The following is a 23337-nucleotide window of genomic DNA, read 5'->3' as shown; positions in this document are numbered from 1 at the left end:
AAAATGCGATAAGAATACTCATGTTTTCGGGGACCGAGTTCAGGGACCTTTGATATTACTTTTTTGACCTTACACAAATCACTTCTCCCTTCTGGACATCAGTTTATCCTGATATAGAATGAAAGGGAAGGGCGCTATGTTCTTTTCAGACCCTACCATTTTCTGGGTGACTTCTCACCAAGGTGAGTTCTTAGGTTCACAGGGATGCAGCCTGCCTCGCTTTGCATTACACGCAGTTATTCAGAGGAACCCCCATAATGCCCTCTCCATTAGCTTACATCAATTGACTCATAATGCATGGGAACAGATCAAGACCCCCAAGTCAAAAGAGAGTGTAATTTGGCTCTTGCTGTTTTCATTCAATCCACTTTTCTGGGACGCCCAGGGCCTTTAGTTTGAGCAAAATAAATTATCCTACTCACTTGGCCTGTGTTCTGCAACCAGCCATATGTTTGAGCCTGATAGAGATCCTTATCTGACAGGGTAAATTACAGAGAAAGGGATAACATTTCTTATCAAAGGCCCTGCTGAATCAGAGATAGTAGCCCTGGCTCTGGACCGGATGCAGGGCCCGCTTTTTACAGGGGTTGGGGGAGGGGTTGGCCACTATCCTCTGAAGGGAGTGGGGATGGGGTGAAGGAGGGTGAGGGGCACATCGCTCTCTGCTGACAGCAGTTGAATCCCATCTTGAAATGCGATTGACCCATAGACTGTTAGACTGGAATGGACTTCAGTGACCACTGAGCCCAGCCTAACTCTGATAGATGTGGGAAACTTGGAAAGCACTCAGTGAAGCAGGAATAGGTTTTGCTTCCCTGAAGTCCTTAAGACCTCCATCCACAGAAGAAAGGCCTCAGAAACTCATGGGACAGAGGTCCAGGCCCTGACTTCCCCCCCCCCCAGGCTTTTTTCCCCTCTTCTTTCATATCTTCTGAGGTCTTTCTGTTTGACTTGTCTAAGGATTCATATCCAGAGAGCTAGGAAAGCATGCAAGTAGCCTCCACTTTTTTATGTGTTGTTTTTTGCTTAGTGTGTAAGCTCATTGAGGGCAGGTACATTTTTGTATTTCTAGTCCCGTCCTTAAAACACAGTAACTGGAACATAGAACATTTTAACTGATTAATGTCGTGCAACCTACTCTCCTTTGGTTACTAAGGCCATATCTTTTGGGTCAAGGGAACCAAGGTATTTACCAGGGAGCACCCAGAAAGAAATAGAAAGAGTCTGAGGGGAAGGGATGAATTTGATTTTTTTTTTTTTAAGGAATCTGCCCTTAACAATTCTTATCCAGAGAGGCTGCAAAGGGTCTCCTTCCCTTCTGTTTGCCAGGAAAATACTTCTGTTCATCACTGTCTCAATCTATAAGGTTGTAGAAGTTAGAACTGGAAGGGAAGTTAGTGATTAATCCAATTCTCCTATTTTATTGATAAGGAAACTGAGACTTAGAAAGTAAAATTAACTTTTCCACAGTTACTAGTCCTAGCAGCCACAGCAGCAACAAAAATTACATCACTAGCAAAGGCAAGACTTGAACTCAGATCTCCTGACTCTCAGTTCTGTTATTTTAATAGACTGACATTTGGTACCATTGCAAAAGCAAAACACTCACCAGACAGGAGACACAATCTCTCCTTGCTTTTATTGGGTATATCTGATAGCACAAGATCACGTAGTTGTTTTCTTTCTGGATATTTAAAACATCTATCATTTCCTTTCTTTTCCATTTCTCTAGATGAAAGCCTCATTACCTTATTCCTGGTTATTATAATATTATTCTAATGCATCTCCCTCTAGTTCTCCTTCCTGTGATCCATTCAGCAGGCTGGTACCAAATTAATCTTCCTAATACATCATTCTGATCATATTATTTTTCTATTCCAGTCATTCTTCTGTTCAAAAATATTTACTAGTCCCCAATGCTTATATACATATACATACATATATATATACTTATAAATCTATATGTATATATATATATATACATATATCTATATGTATATATGTTTAGAAGACTTGACTTTTCATTCAAAGACTTCAATTTTGACAGGCCCCGATCTACTTATCATTCCTGCCCACTGCTCATCATATACCTACATATACAAGAGAAGCAGCTTGGTTTGGTGGCATTGTACTTGAATTCTAAGGAAATAAGTTGAGTCATAAAGTTGAGTCATAACCATCATTCTACTAGTTTGTCACCTCAGACAAATCAAGTGACCTCTTTGCATCCTACTTTTCTTTCTTATTAAATAGAGCTAATGCTTGAAGTTTAAATGAAGTCCTATCTTTGCTATCATTTCAGCTATGGCTGACCCCATTTGGGGCTTCCTTGGCAAAGATACTGGACTGGTTTGTCATTTTTTCCCCCAGCTTATTTTTTACAGATGAGGAAACTGAGGCATACAGGAATAAGTGATTTGCCCAGAGTCACATGACTATTAAGTGTCTGATGCAATGTTTGAACTCAGGAATATGAGTCTTCCTGACTTTAGGAATGACATTCTGTCCACTGTGCCAACTAGCTGACCCCAGAATGATATATAGAAGCTATATAAATATGAGTGATACATATAGGAAACTATATAAATATTATAAATAAATATGTAAAAATAAATGAAAACTAAATAAATAAATAGAAAATTTGCTAGACAGTACCTTTACTTTCTCCATGCTTTCTGTTTAACCAAGATTCTCCCATCCTTCAAGTTCTAATTTATAGCTAACCTCTTTCAGAAAGCCTTTCTAGACAACCCCAAATGAAAGTGATTTCTCATATGCTATTTCTACTAACTTACTATTTACTGCATTACTTTACTATGTCACATACTTCCTACTATTGCTAGTTATAATTTTTATGTATCTATATCTTGTCATTTCTATTCTATATTCCTTGAGGGCAAGAAAGGTAATTTATTCAGTCATAGAATACCAGAGTTTGACAAAAATAGAAGTCATGGAGTCCAGTTTTTATATGTAAGCAAAAAAAAAAAAAAGATACCTTTTATAATCATAGGTGGATATAATGGATAAAGCACCAGGAGTCAGGATGACAGTGTATTCACATTTGGCCACAGACACTTACTAGCTGTGTGACTTGGGCAAACCACTCTACACTGTTTATCTCAGTTTCCTCAACTGTAAAGTGATCTGCAGAAGGATATGGAAAATCACTCCAGTATCTTTGCCAGGAAAACTCCAAATGGGGTCATAAAGAGTTGGACATACATATGAAAAAAAATACTCTAAATCAGTATTAAAACAATTCTCAAATATCACCTTGAACCTTTAAGATTGGCTAAGATGACAGAAAAAGATAATTCTAAATGTTGGAAGGATATGAGAAAACTGGAACACTAATATATGGTTGGTGGATTTACAAAATGATCCATCCGTTCTGGAGAGCAATTTAAAACTATTCTCCAGGGCTGTAAAACTGTGCATACCCTTTGATCCAGCAGTTTTTACCGTCTATGTCCACAGTCTGTATCCTAAAGAGATAATAAAAAGGGGAAAGGACCATTATGCAAAAATGTGTATAGCAGCTCTTTTTTGTACTGGCAAGAAACTGGAAATTGAGTGGATGACCATCATTGGAGAATGGCTGAATAAGTTATGGTATATGAATGTTATGGAATATTATTGTTCTGTAAGAAATGACCAACATTGTATTTCAGAAAAGCCTGGAAGACCTATATAATTTTATGCTAAGTGAAGTGAGTAGAATCAAGAGAATATTGTACACGGCAACAAGATTATGTGATGATCAACTGTAGTAGACTTCTCAGCAATGCTGTGATTCAAGATGGAGAAAGCCATCTGCATCCAGAGAGAGGACTGTGGGGACTGAATATGGATTGGAGCATAATATTTTCACCCTTTTGTTTGTTGTTTTTCTTTCTTGTGTTTTTTTTTCTCTCTTTGGCCTGATTTTTCTTGTAAAACATGATAAATCTGGAAATATGTTTAAAAGGATAGCACATATTTAACCTATATTAGATTGCTTACTATCTTGGGGACAGGGGAAGGAAAGGAGGGAGAAAATTTGGAACACAAAATTTTACAAAATTGAATGTTGAAAGCTATCTTATAAGTTATTATTGAGGGAGAAAAAAATTAGACATGACTAAAACAACTGAACAACATTAGTTGACAAGTGGACATTCAGGCCCATTGCTCCCATTACTTTTGAACAACTCTGTTAGGGATTTTTTCTTTACATTGCACCTAAATTTGAATCTTTACGACATCTATCCATTGCTCCTAGTGTGGGCTTCTGGGGCCAAACACAGCCCTTCACATAGCTGGAGACAGCTATTGTGTACTTTTGATGACTTCTCTTCTCTTAAGTTGACCATCCCCAGATCCTTCAATGGATCCTCTTATGGCATGAACTCAAGACTCTTCACTATCTCAATTGCTTTTCTTCAGATTCTTATCAGAGCATCAATCAAAGTCTTTCCTAAGTTTGGAACAAAGCCGATATCCTAGGTATGGCCTAACTAAGGCCTCTTATACAGGGGTCATCACTTACTTTTTCCTGAATGTTAAGTTTAGTTTTCCTAAACCTGCATTTGTTTTCTTGGCTACTGTCTTCCACCACTGACATTAATTCAATGCAACAAGCATTTGCTAATTAACTACTATAATTACTTATTAATTAACTACTATTTGTTGTTATCGTTCAGATCCTTTTAGTTTTGTCTGACTCTTTGTGACACCCTCTAGGCCTTTTTGGGCAAAGATACTAGACTGCTTTGCCATTTTCTTCTTCAGGTAATTTTATTTTATTTAATTTTAAAATAATAGCTTTTTATTTTCAAAATATGTGCAAAGATAGTTTTCAACATTCACCTTTGCAAAATTTTGTGTTCCAAATTTTTTCCCTCCCTTCCTTCTTCCCCTAGATGGCAAGTAATCCAATATATGTTAAGCATATACAATTTTTATATGTATTTCCATATTTATCATGCTGCATAAGAAAAATCAGATGAAAAAAGGAAAAAATGAGAAAGAAAAAAAAACTCAAGTAAATAAAAAAAACAACCAAAAAGGTAAAAATACTATATTGTGATCCACATTCAGTCCCCCTGGATGCAGATGGCTCTCTCCATCACAAGTCTATTGGAATTGCCTTGAATCTCACCTCATTGTGGAAAAGAGCCACATGCATCAGAGTTGATCATCACATAATCTTTTAGTTGCTGTGTACAATGTTCTCTTGATTCTACTCACTTCACTTAGCATCAGTTCCTGTCAATCTCTCCAGGCCTCTCTGAAATCATCCTGCTCTTCAGCTAATTTTATAGAGGAGGAACCTGAGGCAAACAGGGTGAAGTGATTTTTCCAATGTTTGAGGCTGGATTTGAACTCAGGTTTTCCTGATTCTAGGACTGGTATTCTATCCACTTCCCTATTTCTCCAAATATTTAATATGTGATTCACTCTGTGAATCATTTCTCAGATACTATGCTAGAATTGGGGAATACAAGTCAAATGGATTGAATAAAAGGGAAAAGCAGTGTGTAAATTAAGTTATTAATTATAACAACATAGAAATAGAGAGAGAGAGAGAGAGAGAGAGAGAGAGAGAGAGAGAGGAGAGAGAGAGAGAGAATGAGGAGAGGAGAGAGAGAGAGATGAGAGAGAGAATGAGAGAGAGAGAGAGAGAATAGAGAGAGGGAGAGAGAGAGAGAGAGAGAGAGAGAATAGAGAGAGGGAGAGAGAGAGAAGAGAGAGAGACAAGAGAGAGAGAGAGAGAGAGAGAGAGAGAGAGAGAGAGAGAGAGAGAGAGAGACAGAGAGAGAGAGAGAGAGAGAGAGAGACAGAGAGAGAGACAGAGAGAGAAAGAGAGAGAGAGAGAGAGAGAGAGAGAGAGAGAGAGAGAGAGAGAGAGAGAGAGAGAGAGAGAGAGAGAGAGATGGAGAGCAAAGCTCACCACTGAAGAGGTAAGAAAGAATTACCCTAGCAGTAGCATGTGAGAGAAATCCTAAGGGAAGGGAGGTGGGCCAGCTAGGTAACACTGTGAATAGAGCTCTGGCTCTGGAATCAGGTAGGACACGTTCAAATACAGCCTCAGACACTAATTAGCTGTATGACTCTGGGCAAGTCACTTTACTCCCATTTCTCCCCCCAAAACCCCCCCAATCAAACCCAATAAAGCACTTGTTCTGAGAGACTGTTGAGACTGATGTGAAGTGGGCGTACATTCTAAGTACGGGTACAGTCTGTGCAAATGTACAGGGTGGGAAATAGAATGCTGAGTGCAGATAATACAGAAAACAGTTTGTCTTTGTATTTTATTCTAGAGATAACAGGAATCCACTAAAGATTCTCAAGCAGGAAAGTGACATGGTCATACTTCTTGTGCTTGGGAGAGGAAGGGGCCTTGAACATCATTTGGTGTGAGCATTTTCTCTACAACAGCCCTTTCAGCCTCTGAGTGAAAATTGAGGAGCTCACTATTTTGATACTAGCCCATTTTTTTTTTTATTGGATGGCTCTTATGGTTAAGAAATCCATCTACATACAGAGTGAGCTGAAAGTCTGGCTTACTCTAATTCCTACCCATTCTGTCTAGTTCTGCTTTCTAGAGAGATAGTGATCAAGTATAATAGGTCATTACAGCTACTCTTCCTCCTCCTCCTTTCCCTAGTACACCTGCTCCTAATCTCTATCTTCATTCCTGTACCACCCTCCCCTACACCCACAGCCCCCATTTATTTCCTTCTTCAATCACTCTCTTTTTCATATGGCAACTGCATGAGCCCCAGGAAAGATTTGTCTTTCGTTTTCTTTCTGAACTTTTTATCACCCTCTTCCCTCTTCCTGGCCTCTAGACAAGATCTTTCCAGCTGTCGGAGGAGCAGAAGTGCTCCTAATAATCCACCCCAACAGTGAATCAGACCCTGCGAGGAGAGGAGAGGAGACTCGGGGAGGGGGGGAGCACAGGCTGACTCTCAAAGGGTAATGAGTCATCCTGGATCTCAGACGCGACATGCATTATTATCCCTGGAAAGTTGGGAGGGCTTCTCTGGCCACAGGCCTGGTCTTTATAACCTGTCCTCTTGGATGAGAATAACAGCCCCGTTGCGCATTTTTGATCAGTAGCCTCTCCTAATATAATCCAGCCCAGGACATCTCTTAAAAGAGCAGCCTTGGCTGCCCCTGGACCAAAGGCATCTGGGTGGAACCTGGTCTCTCAGATCCATCTCAGGGCTTCTCAGAGCCCCCACACTGGGGAGCTTCTTATTAAAGGTAATTCCAATAGCTGACATGCAGGCTAGTTTCATTCCCACTTAGGAAGCATTTTTAATACATTATAGGATTTAGGCTTGGGAAAAACCACTATCTGCTCTCTTATTTTACAGGTAAGGAAACAGAGGCCCAGAAAGAAATAAAGTGACTTGTCCAATGGCTAGCAAGAAGCAGAATAAGGATTTGTACCCAGTCCTTTTGCAGAATCCTATAAAAGCACTTTTCCACGATTCCTTTTTATTAGAAAATACATACAGAAGGTGATACTGTAAACATTCCTTCTCTTAAACATTATCTTACTGAAAAGACTGAAAAAAGGAATCCCAATGAGGATTAGAATAGATAGTTTGATGCCTTTCTATCTTTGGGACTTCATTCTTTTCTTGTTTTCATCTCAAACTATACAACCCCCACAACTTCTGGGGCCTTTGTCTGTCTGTATGGATTTTCATTTTCTGTTACTCTGTCCCAGACTTGTGGTATGAATTGTTTGTCATTAAAATAAGTTTTATTCGTGTTTTTGGTTTTTTAAATAACAATAACAATAATGATGCTGATAACTAATATTAATATGACACTATGTGAGTGATACAGTAGATAGAGACAGGAAGACTCATCTTCCTAAGTTCAACTCTGACCTCGGTCACTTACTAGCCTCAGTTTGTTTATCTGTAAAATGAATTGGAGAAAGAACAAACCACTCCGTGTCTTTGCCATGAAAACTCCGAATGGTCTGGCCAAGAGTCAGACTGAAACGATGGCGCTATGTATGCTAAGTGCTTTACAATTATTATCTCATTTGATCCTCACAACTATCCTGGGAATCAGGTGATATTATCATCTTTATTTTATATATGAGGAAACAGAGGTAGGCAGAGATTAAGTAACTAGCCCAGGTCACACAGCCCAATATTGGATTGAACTCAGATTTTACTTATTCCACACGTGGTACTCTATCCACTATCTATTCTTCTAGCTGTTTCATTGTAATTTCACATTATATATTAATTTTATATATTTACATATAAAGTCACATATATCCTGCCCAATCCATCCAAATAACCTCTGCCTTGTCACAAAATCAGTTAAGCAAAATTAACTGAAATAATGACCTGGTACGACTAGTTACACACCATTCCATACCCATGATCCTTCACCTCTCTCCTTCAAGGAGGGGGATGTCTTTCCAGGGAAGATGTGGGGGTGGGTGGGAGGGACAGACTGGTCACTAAAATTGCTCAGTTTCTGTCGTGTTTTTCCCCTTTACTTTGTTATAGTCATTATGAGTATTCTTCCCACCCCCTTTGTCTGTTTCCTTCCCTTTTCATCATTTCATAAAAACTTCCTGTTTCTCCAAATTCCTCAACTTTGTGATTTCTTCTGGAACAATAATATTCACTTACATCCACTTTATTCAACTTGTTCAGTCCTTCTCAGGGGATGGGTTTTTGCCATGAATATTGACCATTGTTAAACTTACAGTTAAGAACTAGAGGTATGGGAAGGGTTCCCTGTTTTATTGATGAGGAAACTGAGGTTCAAAGAGGCACCAGGTCTTGGGGAAGGTCATCTGGATAGGAAGTGCAAGACTGAGGAGCCAAACCCATCCTCTGCCTCTAAACCCAGCATTCTTTCCCCGTCACATGTCCATAAAACAACAGATGTACTTTTCCATGAGCCACTCAGAAATGACCTCACCTATTTTAAAGATAATGATGATTGTTATTAATTATAATAATTAACCCACCTATTTGTTTTCGGTGTCAGCTGGTAAGAGCTCCCCCCGGCACAGGGGATTTTCCAGGGATTAAAGACTGCTCGGTGATGGGGAGGGGGGAGTGGTGGGAGTGGAAATCTGGCTCGAGGGTGGCTGGAGTTTCCATTTGCTTTGCTGGTTTCTAACTCGAGTTTGACAGGTTCCTCTGATCTTATTATGCACAGTGGATTTAAGGGAGAAGCAAACATCCTGGCCAGATTGATACAGACATGAAGGGAACCACCTGCCTCATGGGGGAATTTGGAAACATAGCCCGCCGCAGTGATAATCCTTCACCTCCTTGAGTTTTGTTTTAATTGAGGCGATGGTGGGAGACTGCAGGAGATACTCAGGGGAGGGAAAAGGTGAGAACTGCTAGCATAAAGGTCACATTCCAGTCTAGCATGGGCAGGCCCAGCGTGATGGGTGGCGGGCTCTAATAGGCTGAAGTCTGGTTTGGTTGGGATTCAGTTAATGATTTACTGTGTTGCCCAGAAAAAAGTGGAATACCCTCTCTGGACCTTTCTATTTGTAAAGTGGAGTTAATTGCTGTGGGCCCCAGTCAAGGCTAAGAGGAACTGTGATAGAGAAGACTTGAAAAGATCATTAGCTGTGTCCAGCCATGCAAATATCCTCTCCGTATCTTGATTTGGATTCCAGAGAGACTGCTAAAGAGCTTCCTTATTTTGTCTTCTGCAATGTTGCTAAGACAGAGAAATTGCCTATAATAAAAGATCTGTAAAAGACCTTGGAAAATATGAACCATTAGAGCTTAGATATGAGAGTGCTAGGATATAGAAAATTGAGTAGGTGGAGACTTTCAAAGATAGAATATTAGAATATAAAATGATAGGAATGAAAGAGATCTGAGAGTAGAGAATATTAGGATATAGAATATTAAATCTCAAGAGAACTTTGGAGGAAGGAGAGTGACTCCCACCTCCCTGGATTCTTCTACTCAGCTAAAATACCATTCTCTGCAAGAAGTCTTCCCTGTCCAACTTAGTGCTGTACCATTCTTCTATGATGATGCTCAATTTATCCTGTATGAACCTTAGTGCATAGTTCCTCATTAAATTAGATTAGAACCGCTTGAAGGCAGGGATTGAATTTGTTTTTGTTTGGATTTCCATACACAGTACTCAGAATACAGGAGGTTTTAAGTAAATGCTTGTTGATTTGACAGAACTGGAGAGAGGTATTTCCCCCCAGTTTTGAGTCAAATGAGTGGAGGCACAGAAGTGTGAAATGTGGGCGGGACCTTGGAATATAGAATTCTAAATTATTTCTAAAATATGGAATGTTCCATCTAGAAACTGGACCAGGGAAGTGGTATGCCTTCAAACTCTCTCTCAGTGGCTGGTGGCTGAGTGCTCAGTGTGAGCTCTTAGTCCGTGGAAATCAGTGAACGCTGCACATGAGGTCTGGATTTATTATTTGTTGGTTGTCTAAACTTAAGAGGAGGCAGTTATGAGGTACAATGAATGGAACATCCAGCCCAGTATCATAAGTTTCCTTTTCCTGAGTTCAAATCTGGCCTTAGACATTTCCTAGTTATGTCGCCCTGGGCAAGTCACTTAATCCTGTTTGTCTCAGTTTCCTCATATGCAAAAACAGCTGGAGAAGGAAATGGTAAAGCACTCCATGATCTTTGCTTAGGAAAACCCCCAAATGGAGTCAGAAAGAGTCAGATACAACTCAAAATGACTAAACAACAACTCAACCTAAGAAAGTGATAAAGAACGCGTTAATAATGCTCTTTAAACTTAAAATTTGCTGGCTATCTTTTTTTTTTTTTTTTTAAATGAATCTGATTGTTAATTATTTATCAGCAAACCCCATAATTGAGATATATCCAAGTTAGAGTGATTAGACAGCAATTATTGTTGCTGGGTAGCATAGTGGACGAAACACTGGAAGCAGCTATAAATATTTTTGTACATATAGATCCTTTTCCCTTTATTATGGTTTCTCTGGAAGACTTGAGTAGCCTCAGACACTCATTAGATGAGTGACCCTGGGAAGTCATTTAACTACTACCTGCCTCAGTTTCCTTAGTGGTAAAATGGGCATAATAATAGCACCTACTTCCCAAGATTGTAACGAAAATCAAATAATAGCTGTAAAGTTCTTAACTCACTTGGTGGCAGGGACACAGCAGGTCCTAATAATACTATCTTGTATAATGATGATGATGATGATGCTCACTGGCTCTGGCTTTGGCCAAGAAACTTAATCTCTGTGAATTAGTCAATTCTGTAAGAATATTATTTGTAGTGACAATGTTAACTTGTATTTTTAGAAGCTCACTTGAAAGTTCCCTGAAACAATGAAATAATTGATCTAGTTCCTATTTCTATCTCTAAATGGATAAATAATATTGTTTACGTATAGACCTTACCCTCAATGAGTTTGTAATCTAAATTGGAAAGGATATTAAGGAGTGGAAGACAAGGCACAATTTAAGTGCTATTTGAAGTGGTAATAGCTGTAAGTGAATTAGAAGTTTAAGGATAGAACATTCCCCAGTTGATAGTCAAAGGATTCATAAACAGACAGTTTTCAGGTGAAATTAAAGCTACCTATATACTCTAAATTACTATAGATTAAAACAACTCTGAGGTACCACCTCACACGTATCAGATGACTAATATGATAGAAAAGGAAAATGATAAATGTTGGAGAAGGTGTGGGAAAATGGGAACCCTGAAGCATTGTTGGTGAAGTTGTGAACTGATCCAGCCATTCTGGAAAGCAATTTGAAACTATTCCCAAAAAATACTTTTTTGATTTGGCAGTACCATTTAGGTATTCTTAATGTTTCTCAAAGAGACCATAAAAAAGGGAAAAAGAAAAAAATATTTATAGCTGCTCTTTTTATTGTGGCAAAGGACTGGAAATTGAGGGAATGATTATCAATTAGGGAATCGCTCAACAAATTGTGGTATATAAATTAAAATAATTTGTTCTATAAGAAATGATGAGCAGGTGGGTTTCAGAAAAATCTTGAAAAACTTAGATGCACTGATGTTGAGTGAAATGAGCAGAACCAGGAGATCACTGAACACGATAACCTCAACACTGTGATCAACTTTGACAGATTTAGTTTTTCTCAGCAGTGCAATGATTCAAGACAATTCCAAAGATCTCATTGATAAAAAGTGCTATCCACTCCAGAGAAAGAACCATGGAATGTGAATGCAGATTGGAAACCTACCATTTTCACTTTTTTTTCTTTCTTGTGGTTTTTTTCCTTGTGTTCTGATTCTTCTTTCACAATATGACTAATGTGGAAATATGATTAATATGCTTGTACAGATATAGCTTATATCAGATTGCTTGCTCTCTTAAGGAAGAGAAGGAGGAAGAAAAAAATTGGGATTCAAAATCTTGTAAAAGTTAATGTTGAAAGATATCTTCATACATAATTGAAAACATTACTCTTAAGTGGAAAAAAAAAGAGTTCAACATAGACTAAATAATCCAAAAAAGCTTCCTGGAGGATGGAGCTGATCTTATGAGAATGAGTAGGATTGGAAAAGAGCAGAAAATAATATAAGAGAAAGGGACTTCAAAGTTCTAATTATACATCATAATTTTCCCTCCAATCAATAAACTCCACTGACTCCTTGTCCCAATTTTATATTTGATTATATAAAGTCAAGTACAGTTATTCCTTTCAAGAGTTAGGTATGGCGCTCCTGTGATCTGGAAAATCTACATAAAAGTTTTTGGCCCTCCCTTCATATCAGAGAAGAAGTCTGAATTATTATAGTAATAAAAGGTAAAATGTGTTGATATAACACTATACTTATATTTTATACTTTTCTGAATCATTCTTTTTCTTTGTTATCTGCTGTCCTGTTGTTGCCTATGGCTTTTGCAAAATTCCTCTCAAATTCTCATTTACATTTTTATGCCGCCTGGTGATATTTCAAAACTGCAATGGAAAAGGTTGCTATGTAGAAGGCATAATTGTATAAAAAAACTTCCATTTGATATTTAAAACCTTTCATGACTTGGCCCCCTCCTACCTTTTCAGTCTTCTTATACTGAATGGTCCTCTCTAATCCCTGCTTAGCTACTCTTTGATTGAGTCACTCCAACCTCCTTGCTCTTCCTCAAACAAGATGCTCCATCTGTCAGCCCTTGGGACATCTTCACTGGGCCCTCACCCAATGGCTGGTATGATCTCCCTCCTCCTGTCTGCCTACTGATCTCCCTCACTTCCTCCATGTCCTAATTACAATTGCACTTCCTACAGACTTCCCCAATCCCTCCTGATGCTAGTACCTTTCCTTTATTGATTATCTGTAATTGATCTGGCATATAGCCTATTTGTTTGTATGATTTTTACTATTAATTAGACAGTAAGCTTTTTGAAGTCAGGGATTTTTTTTACCTTTCTTTGAATCCTCAGTGCTTTGCACAGGGTTTGACATATAGTAGATGCTTAAATGTTTATTGACTGACTAGGGCCATGCTCCTTTATTTTACAGATGAGGGAAATGATATCACTTGTCCAAGATCATATAGGGACATGAGGATTCAAACTCAGGGCCTCTGGCTTGAGATCTAGCCTTTTTATTTCTACAGCACAATTGCATTTAGGTTGCATTTATTCCTTGCAAATTCATGGCAACTCAGGCTTACCTGATCTGAAGGAAAAGCTGACAGGAGTGAACACTTCCCACTTTCTAGGAAATCTATTTAGCCAAAGTCATGGCGGGGTCTGTAGTCCTCAAGTCCCAGTTCCGCCCAGGTCATACTGAATTTTCTCTGGCAGTGTTGATCTCTTTGGGCAGGGAGGTTTCTGGATGAAGCAGGGAGGCCCCACTGATGTGCCCCCATTGAGCCCAGAGTAATCACACCACAGGGTAGCACTTATCGGCTTATCTCTCCTGGTGTTCCCTCTGCTGCTTTGCCTTCTGTGCTCCCTGAAGTACCAGCATTGGAAAAGGTGTTTTTTAAAAAACTGTAAACATTGTGACCAATAACAAAAGGACATTCAAACAGTTTTGAAATGAGGTTTTGCTTAAAACCATAAACTGAAAATTATTTATACTTTCTTTAAAAGTAGATACTCTACAACAGTGGTTCTCAAACTTTTGTCCTCAGTATGATATGATTAAAATGATTGAAGATCTTTTTATTTATGTGGATTATATTTATGTATATTTCCCATATTAGAAATAAAAATTAATTTTGAATTTGTAGACCTTCTAAAAGGGTTTCAGAGATCCTCCAGGATTATCTGGACCAACTTTGAGAAGCATTAATCTACAGTAACAAATAAGCAGAAGGCCTTCCGTTTTCATAGTTAAAGGGAGTGTCCAAATGGGGAAATTACTTCCATCAATGCAGGTTGGCACCTTGTCTGCAACTTACGGTCTGAGAATGTTGCCTAGAGCACAGAATGATTAAGTGATTTATTCAGGCTCACACAGCAAGTTGCTATCTGGAAGATACAAGATTGGAACCCAGTTATCCTTGGCAACAAGGCCAATCATCTCTCCACCACATAGGCTTCCTCTCTTAACAGAACAATAATAAAAGCTTCCTGCTTGCATCTGTGTTCTCTTTTGATCTCTTCCATGCATTTTTTTAAGACTTTGTTGCTGTTAATTATCATTCTTATTATGTATGTGCTTGTAGTCAGTGTTTATATTGTCAGTCTGATTCTGCATTCTCTCTGGATATATTCAAAATGACATGTAATTTCTTCATGTTTACTTGTATTTTTATGTATGTTCATTTTTCTTTTTCTATAATTCAACAGAGATTTAAGAACATCTTTGGCCAGTACAAAGATGATGGAGGGATATCTTTTTTTTCTCTTATTCAGGTCTTGCATAATAAATTTGAGCTTGGATAGAACACAAGAATACCTGTCTTCAAGTCCCAATCTTTGATACTTACTAATTGTGTAACTTTGAGAAAGTCTCTTAACTCTATTTGTCTCAGTTTCTTCATCTGTAAAATAAGTGGAGAAGGAAATGGCAAACCACCCCAGTATCTTTGCCAAGAAAATCTCTAACAGAGTTGCAAAGATCTGAACTCAACTAAAAACAACTGACCAACAACCCCACTATCTCACAAACTTACAGATTATATACATTTTTTACTCATTTCAAAATTTAGAGTGGTGACTTGAGTGATAGAGATTAGGAGTTGATATAAAGGCAAAAGGGTGAGAGAATAAAATGCAAGGAATAATAATTTTTTTAAAGTTTCTAGATGTTAATAAGGAAGTATAGCAGTAAGGAGGGGTCTTTGACAATGCTCTTTTGAAAAATCAGAATTTGAATACAAGCTCAAAAAATTTAAGTGACTTCCTACTAACAAGTTCATTAGATTTTATGAAGCTCCTACTATGTGCTAGACATTGTGCTAAGCTATCCTATTATCACTAGGATAAAAGATAAACTTGTTTTTGGTCTTGAAAGCTCTGCATAGATGGCTCCAGGGTATCATTCCAGGATTATTACATAGAATTCTCCTCCTCACACTTCATAGGCCATTCATACTAACCTATCTGACATTTCTCACATGTGATACTTTATGACCCATGTCCATAACTTTCCCTCACTATCTCCCATGCTTGAAATGCATCCCCTTCCTCCCCCTCTAACTCATAGAATTTCTAGCTTCCTTCAAGTTTCAATTTGTGTTAATCTCTATATGAGATATTTTTTCTGATGCTCCCCAGTTGGTAGTATCTGTTTCCCTCAGAATATTTCATGCATATTTTATATTATATATACATATATAATACTGGAAATTTGAATTCCATGCTTGAAGATACCCTGGGCTCTGATAGATCAGTTTTGGGTTTATTTTGCCAGATTCTAGGCCATTTCTACACCTTGCCACTATTTGGATCCCTTTTCCTCTCCTTGTCCTAGATTCTGCTTACATGTAGTCTTTTCCCATTCATATATGAACCTCTTGAGGGGAGGAATTATTTTTGCTATTTTTGGAACATAGTAAATGGTTAATAAATGCTATCAATTATCTATTTATCTCCATATCTCTCTATCTATATCCATTTATAGATGTTTCTGTCTAATCTACCTATTTACATGTTGTTTCACTGAATAGAATATAAGCTATTTGAAGCTAGGGGCTCTCATTTTTGTCTTTGCATTCCCAGCAACTAGCCTGGTACATAGGTGCATAATAAATGCTTTTGCTGATTGATTGCTTAATCCACCAAAGCTTTCCTTGAAATCCTCCCCTCCTAGTGGAGACTTCTTTCAATAGCCCATTCAATGTACCATGGCGCCTCCTTGAAAGTGGACAACTTTTACTTTTGTGAGTTATAGAAACATCTAAGGTTAGCAGGCTATGGATAGCAAAGGGAGCTCAAGGCTGGAAAGAAAGGATTGAAGCTTCAGCCAGCCAAGTGCCAGCTTCAATAAATCTTACCAAGGCCTCCAGTGTGTACCTTTTGACAGTCTGTGTCAGTCATCCAAGGACCAGACTAATTAAGCTCATAGGGATTTATAGGATTGGTTAGAGAGTGAGGATTTTAAAAAAATCTATAGTAACTGAAGAACATTCCCTTTTAAGGTAGGAAGAGGAATGCTCCAAATGAATGGAAGAAATGCATATACTTACTAAATCATGGATATTTGAATTAAAAATGTGCCATAATCAACTGGAAAACACTGTATGCCGGGGGGTCCTCTCTGAGTATGCTCACTATATAAAACTTTAAAAAACAACCCAATTATTTATTTAATGCTTTTTATGTGCCTGACACTGATCTAAGCATTGGAAATAGAAAGAAAAATGAAAAACTCAGACCTTCCTTCAAGGAGCTTACAGTCTAATGCAGGGGACAGCCTGCAAACAACTCTATCCAAACAAGATTTTGATAAAATAAATTCGAGATCGCCATAGAAGGCAGGTCCATTTAGTTTAGGAAGAGTACAAAACACAAGACAGATTTATTTATTTATTCTATCACAAAAGAATTTATCCTCACTATGTATAGGAAAAGGAAGGGAGAAAGTGCTCTGATTCTTATCTTAACTCATCTGCTTCATCCTATCCTTATCTGGATCTCTGGAGGCCTGATAGGGTTGGCAGCTGCCTTGTATTCACACGCTACATCCCGGACAAAATGAAACTGGAATAAGACTCGGTCTCACTTGAGTTCTGTGGTATTCAGACTACTCTGAAGTTGTCTCATGCTTCACTGATGCAAGCTAAGTGTTATAGAACTACCCCAAATGTTTTTTGGGACCAGGATTCTCCGGGTCATCTGAGCATGAGTCTCCAAGCTAAACTCCACAAAATAAAGATGAGAAAGACAGAAAAAACACAGAGAGAGACAGAGATAGGAGACAGAAAGAGAAAGAGAAATGCAAAGAGAGTGAGAGAAAAACAGAGACAGAGAATGAGACAGAACAGAGAAAGAGAAAGAGTCAGAAAGAAAGAGAAAAGAGAGTCAGAAAGAGAAATGGGAAGAGAGTGAGAGAAAAACAGAGAGAGAATGAGACAGAACAGAGAAAGAGAAACAGAGTCAGAAAGAAACAGAAAAATAGAGATAGACAAAGAAATAGAACAAGAGAGAAACAAACAGAATGAGACAGAGCAGAAAAAAGAGAAATAGAGTAAGTTAGAAAGATAGGCAGACAGAAAAAGAGAGACAGAAAGAAAGAGAAAAGAGAGACAGAAAGAGAAATGCGAAGAGAGTGAGAGAAAAACAGAGACAGAGAATGAGACAGAACAGAGAAGGAGAAACAGAGTCAGAAAGAAAGAGAAAAGAGAGACAGAAAGAGAAATGGGAAGAGAGTGAGAGAAAAATAGAGACAGAATGAGACAGAACAGAGAAGGAGAAACAGAGTCAGAAAGAAAGAGAAAAGAGAGACAGAAAGAGAAATGGGAAGAGAGTGAGAGAAAAATAGAGACAGAGAATGAGACAGAACAGAGAAGGAGAAATAGAGTCAGAAAGAAAGAGAAAAGAGAGACAGAAAGAGAAATGGGAAGAGAGTGAGAGAAAAATAGAGACAGAGAATGAGACAGAACAGAGAAGGAGAAACAGAGTCAGAAAGAAAGAGAAAAGAGAGACAGAAAGAGAAATGGGAAGAGAGTGAGAGAAAAATAGAGACAGAATGAGACAGAACAGAGAAGGAGAAACAGAGTCAGAAAGAAAGAGAAAAGAGAGACAGAAAGAGAAATGGGAAGAGAGTGAGAGAAAAATAGAGACAGAGAATGAGACAGAACAGAGAAGGAGAAATAGAGTCAGAAAGAAAGAGAAAAGAGAGACAGAAAGAGAAATGGGAAGAGAGTGAGAGAAAAACAGAGAGAGAATGAGACAGAACAGAGAAAGAGAAACAGAGTCAGAAAGAAACAGAAAAATAGAGATAGACAAAGAAATAGAACAAGAGAGAAACAAACAGAATGAGACAGAGCAGAAAAAGAGAAATAGAGTAAGTTAGAAAGATAGGCAGACAGAAAAAGAGAGACAGAAAGAAAGAAACAGAATGAGAGAGAACAGAAAGAGAAATAGAAAAAAGACGGAGTCAGAGACAGAGAGAGAGAATGATAGAGATACACAGAGGGAGACAGACAGAAAAACACACAGAATGATAGAGATAGAGAGAGACACAGAAACAGTCCAGAGAGAGAGGGACATAGACAGACATACAGAAGAGAGGAAGAAAGGGAAGAAGGAGAAGAGGCATTTATGGGAACTAGGAAATTCGAGGATTCTTGAAGCCCTAATCAGGGAACTCAAAGTTTGATGAGTCCTATCAAGGCTTCCAAACTCTGGTATGGCTGTCTCATTGGCAGGTACCACAAGATACAATTTAGCTAAATTCAGAGAGGTTAATCTCTCGAAAATTGGTTTCAAAATGATGAAGATTTTTAATTATTGAAGTTCATGAATCTGTATGCTAACGAATTGGACCATCTGAGATGTTTGTGGAGAGCTGAAGCCCTGACTGATTTGGAATCAATACATAGGATTCCTGCCAGCAGGTTGGGGATGCTTAATCATGATAGCAATTCCTCCAAAGTTTCCTCTTCTGTTACCTATCTCCAAAAATGAGGGTTACCATTGAAAAGAGGCACTACATTTCCTCCCTTTTCCCACTTAACCAAAGACATTATCTTAGCACTATTGGCTGTGTGTATGTATATGTGGTGTGCAAGACACTAAAGAAGTTAGAGAAGAAACAGATGATCCACTTTTTGAAAATTATGGTTTACTTTTATAAGCAGCACATCACATTTACAGCAAAAGCTAATAAAAATAGAAACTCCTAAGTACAAATGTTATACCTTTGATACTATTTAACTGCTAAAAATATTTGTTTATTTTCTTTGTCTTTGAAGAATTCAGGTGTAAACTCCTTTCTACCCCATAATTTTCAGATCATATGAGCCACCTTAGGTTTAAGGTATTGTGCAAATGTAAGGTATTGGTTGCATGATTTAACATTATTTCATATGTTGTTGTTTGCCTTTTTGACTTATTTCACATATATATTGTCTCATCTGTAAATTCTGGCTTCCATGAAAAACTGATAATCACTTGAGATAAATTGCTGTCTCCTGTTTCTGTTTTTGTTTTTTCTTATTAACCATAATGCTTATCTGGTGGTAGGTATAAATATGTAGTAATTTTTTACTTGAATGCATTCATTGAAATATTTCAAAACCCTATTAGACCATTTCATAGACTGCTAAACAAGAGGTCAATCAATCAAAAGCATTTGGAAAACATCTTTTATATTCTAGGAGTCATCTTAGGCTCAAAGGACACCAAAGCAAAAAGCAGGACAATCCCTGCCGTCAAGGAGCTTTTAATTTACTTGCAGATATACACTTATTTTTCTTTTGTACCTTCACTACTTTTTCCCCTTGACTCTTTTTCATCTTCCTCCAAATATCCTAGAGTTTCTCAGTCATAAGAAAATTTTCCTTTGGTCCTTCTACCCCGTCTAGCTATCATCTAATCATTTTTCTCTCCTTCATCGTTAAACATTTTTGCTTGACTTTCTTTGGCGACTTATCTCCAAACCAGATAGCAGAACAGTGGGTCTGGAGTCAGGAAGATTCATCTTCCTGAATTCAAATCTGACTCTCAGATTTTTACTATATGCGTGACCCTAGACAAGTCACCTGTTTGTTTTAGTTCCTTATCTGTAAAATGACCTGAAGAAGGAAATAGCAAACTACTCTAGTATTTTTGCCAAGAAAACTCCAAATGGAGTCATGAATAGTTGAACACAACTGAAAAACAACATTACTGGAAACATATTTTTTCTTTTTCTTATTTTAATATTCTTTTCTTTTAAAATTTTGAGTTCCAGATTCTCTTCATCTTTCCCATCCTTCCCTCATTCCCTGAGAAGGCAGACAATATGATATAAATTATATATGTGAACTCATGCAAAACATATTTTCATATTAAACATATCACAGAGAAACAAAAAAAATATAAAAAATATATACTTCAACTTGTACTCCAAGTTCTTAAGTTCCTTCTTGTATTTGAATTTTAGATTTTTTATTTAGCTTTGTTTTTTTCATTAGAAATGCTTGAAAAAAAATCCTCTATTTCATTAAATGTTCATTTCTCCCCAAAGGATTATACTCAGTTTTGCTGGGCAGGTTATTTTTAATTGCAATTCTAGCTATGCCCTTCTGCTATTCTTAGCATTCCCTCTGTGTCTTTCGGTATCCTAAAACAATAAGATATTCAAGAAGGCAACATGGTATCCAATGTGGATGGATTACAGCATTTGTCACCTAAAGAACTGGGTTCAAATTCCACTTCTTACTTATTCTATTAGTTGAAGCAGCTGGATTGTATAATGAGTAGGACATTGGACTTGGAGTCCAATTTGATCCTGCCTCAGACCTTTTCCAGCCCTGTGACTTTGGGTAAGTTATTTAATCTCTCCTTCACTGTGAAATCCAAGTAGTAATAACAATAACATCTGCTTTAGAGTGAGGATCAAATGAAAAAAAAATATAAAACATGATGCATGCTCACACACAGAGATATATACATATGAATAAGCTTTAATAGTGTAAAATTATATGTGACATATGTGTATATATGCATATATAGTCTACACGTAAGTAAGCTTTAATAGATTAAGACTATGGTTTTAGAATATGTATATATATTATATATATATATATATATAAGCAAAATATATGAAGAATACAGCATAGTTAGATTTATGAGATATATAAATTATGTAACATATATACACATACTAAATCTTAAACATAATATACAATGCATATTCCATGAATGTATTTATGCCTCAATTTCCTTTCTATAAAATTAGAGGGTCAAACTAGATGACCTCCAATGTTTCTTCTAACCCTAAAGCTGTGATCCCATGATCTCATGATTCTGATACAGGGGAGATTCTTAGATCAGTTTTGAACTCCATGTAATTTGAACCATATGGAGCACATGGATAGCTGGGGGGAATTTCTGAATGGAGCAAAAACATGCATACCTATCAAAAATAACTTCTCTGTGGTGAACGTAGATTTCTTAACAACCTTAAAATATGATACACAGAATTATTCTTGGAAAGAGAATGGCAATAGATAAATAGTTAATAGCAATTGAAGGTTCAGTGGTGCCCATCATGACTCAAGGCCAGATAGGATTTTTTGATTTCCAGCAAAAGAAAGGAAAGAAAAAAATAGAAAAGAAAAAAATGCTATTTTATTCACTTGTGCCTAGAGAGAATTTGAGGAAGCCTGGGCTCCTAACTGCTCTTCCTTATGGAAGAAGAGAGTCAAGATTGATAGTCTGTATTACACAATGCACGCAGTATTCTCCAGCATACAGTCGTCGTGAGGATCAAATGAGATTATATCTGTAAAACTCTTAACCAATGCTTGGAACATGGCAGGTGCTCAATCATTTCTTTCCCCCTTCCCCTTCCCAACTGCTCCCATGGCCAACTAGGACAGTGAGGGAGAGAGCCTGAGCACAGAGCATTCTATTGATCCAAGGGAAAGAGGATGATGGATAGAGATGAGAGATTACAGATCTCAGATTCAAACCAAGAGGAAGAGGGAAACTTCAGATGACCTGAGATTCTACCTACTATTTCTGGTGGTGCTGGTTTCCATTCCCAGTCATATTGCCTTTTATTAGGTTCCCAATTATTCTCATCTCTTCCCTCAGGGATGGAACTATCTTATCTCTATTCCAAATTCTGAGAACTAAAAGCAATAATTTTGAATCAAAAGGGTCCTTCCCTATTAAAAAAGAGAAAACAACTTTCTTGCTCCAGTCCACATGACTCATCTAGGATCACAGTTTTGAGTCAATAAAGGTGTTTTTCAAATCATGAACCTAAATTATCCCTTTAATCTTCATCCCAGAAACCACTTTTATACTGGCTAAAGCAAAGTAGAAGGGGTATATTGCTCTTCTCTTTTGGCTCTCTCTTCCTTGCCACTATACCAATAGAAACTTTTAGTATAGTGTCTTGCACATAGTAGGTTCTTAATAAACGCTTATTGATTGATTGTCATATTGTTAAATGTGTCTGAAATGAAGAATCCTGATAATAGTCTAGAAAAAAGGAATGGATGGTCAGACAGTTCTCTGTAGGTGATCACCATCAACAAGCATTTATTAAGCACCTATTATGTATCAGGTACGATGCCAAGTGCTGGGTAAAAAGAAAGGCAAAAGATAGTTCCTGTTCTTAAGGATCTTACGAACCTACAAATCAGGGCTTGACTTATATTGTCTTTTAGATTGTCTAGACTTCAGAAATTTATGGAGAAAATGTCAAAATGAAGATTAAAAAGTATGTAGTGCATTTCTGAAGACTGGCCTGTTAAATATTTCCCTGCATACCTCTGGGGGTGGGAGGAAACCTATCACCATTTGAAACTCTCTGAGCTGCTTTTGGATCCCATAAATTATTAGAAAGTTAGAATATTCAACCTAAATCTTCTTCTTTATAAGTTTCACCTATTGCTACCTATCAATGTTGCCTTGTCAGACTAAACAGAGCAAGTATAATCAATCCCTCTTCCACAATGCAAACTTTGAATTACTTGAATATGGTTCCTTTCTTCTCCATCCCCTGTCCTGAAGTTTTCTCTTCTTCAGCTGAACAGGCCCAATTCTTTCAACTTACCCTCATCATAGATTCAAGCCCAACCTTGGTCCTTTAATATTCTTAAGCCACGGCTCTCAGTACTGAGTGCCGCTGTCCAGATGAGTCTCATGAAAGCAGAGTACTTGAAGGCTATTATCTCTCTAATTTGGAGGCTGCTCTTTCTTCATGCAATCCAAGCTTGCCTTAGCTTTTTGG

The sequence above is a fragment of the Sminthopsis crassicaudata genome, chromosome 1 (assembly GCF_048593235.1).
Source record: "Sminthopsis crassicaudata isolate SCR6 chromosome 1, ASM4859323v1, whole genome shotgun sequence".
NCBI classification, from domain to species: domain Eukaryota; kingdom Metazoa; phylum Chordata; class Mammalia; order Dasyuromorphia; family Dasyuridae; genus Sminthopsis; species Sminthopsis crassicaudata.
The sequence above is the reverse complement of the archived record's forward strand: the minus strand, read 5'-3'. Positions refer to the sequence as shown.